General features: G+C 47.0%; 1 non-coding gene across 1 annotated transcript; it reads left to right on the top strand.

Moving 5' to 3' along the window:
- Positions 1-240: 240 nt before the first annotated feature.
- Positions 241-383, top strand: LOC143439493 (small nucleolar RNA SNORA48). Its single transcript, XR_013107715.1, has one exon. It is a non-coding gene; the product is annotated as a small nucleolar RNA SNORA48 (small nucleolar RNA).
- The last annotated feature ends 954 nt before the right edge of the window (positions 384-1,337 follow it).

Raw genomic sequence — 1,337 nt, 5'->3', positions numbered from 1 at the left:
GCACACTTACTTGATTGTCAGAATGCCATTTCACCTACTATAAAGTAATCGTATTTAATCCCCAATAGCTGCCTTCTTGAGACTTTGTGTATCATCGTCTTCCATGAAGAATGGAAGCTTGTCCTTTTCCTAATCATCACAATGTCTTACATCAGGGGTTACTGGGAGGAGAGAAAGGGTTGATATTAGGTTGTAAAGGGAATACGTGTATTTAATAATAATAAAAAAGAAAAGCAATTCATCTCCCAACAAGGGCAAAGAGACACCTTGTTGGTGGTATTGTTCTTATATCAGTCATGGGCAGAGCAGATGGAAGTTCTTTGTCCATCCTAGCTTGAGGTCTGGCTTGGTGGCCAAAGCTATTTTATGCCTGGAACACATAAATCAAATTCCAGCAGCATGACGCAGGAGGAGAAAGACAGACAGAGACCTGTGGATTGCCGTGCTACCCAGAGACCTGCCCTTCTGCTCACAGCACAAGCAGACTATAGAGACCAACCTGCTGGATAAGGCCACCTAGCGTCTCACCAGCCACGTGGCCAGCCTGCAAACAGGAGCCACCACAATGAGTGATTATGTGGCAGAGAGATGATAAACAAAGAAAAATGAAGCAGAATGAGCATTATGAAGAGTGGGCTAGCCCTGCCACCTGGAGCCATGGTGGGGTCCTAGCCCTGGATGCCATTGAGAGCCATATCTGGGTCTGTGACTAGACAATGGCAGGGGTCAGTATCTATGTTTGTGACTCTTATTACCACTAGAGAACATGGGGACATCACCGGTTGGGGCAGCCACCAGAGACCATGTGAATGTCCAGGGGCTGTGCAGAATCGGCTCTTCCCCTCATTGGCTGTGACACTCTGGAGATCAGGTTCCATCATGATAGCGCTCAGGACAGTAGGCCCTGCTCCCCATGGACAGTACAGAGGACCTGGCTCTGTTGGCAATGGTGTGGGTGACCTAGCCCTGAAGGCGTGAGTGTGAGAGCTGATGGTGTCCCAGAAGCCCGAGATCTCAAACCCGACCAATGACTCCTTGCAAAGGAAATTTGCAAGTGAAGATGTGTGGACAGAGGGATATAGTGTAGGACACACTGTGACATACTACGGCTTCCAGGATGAGGGTCTTTCTATGCTTTCTTTTTTGTTTGTGTTTTTATTGGGGGGGAGGGAAAGTTGCAGGGTGGGAGGCAGATAATGAGGGGATGGGGAGATGAGCAGAACTGAGTTGCATGATGTGAAACTCACAAAGAATCGATGAAAACTTTTTTTAAAAAAAAGTTTTAAAAACAATTCAGTTCCTTGCCATTTCAGCTGAGTCGTTTCGTTTTCTCCCCA

The sequence above is a fragment of the Arvicanthis niloticus genome, chromosome 26 (genome assembly GCF_011762505.2).
Source record: "Arvicanthis niloticus isolate mArvNil1 chromosome 26, mArvNil1.pat.X, whole genome shotgun sequence".
Classification (NCBI taxonomy): Eukaryota; Metazoa; Chordata; class Mammalia; order Rodentia; family Muridae; genus Arvicanthis; species Arvicanthis niloticus.
This window is presented reverse-complemented; position numbering and strand designations above follow the sequence as displayed.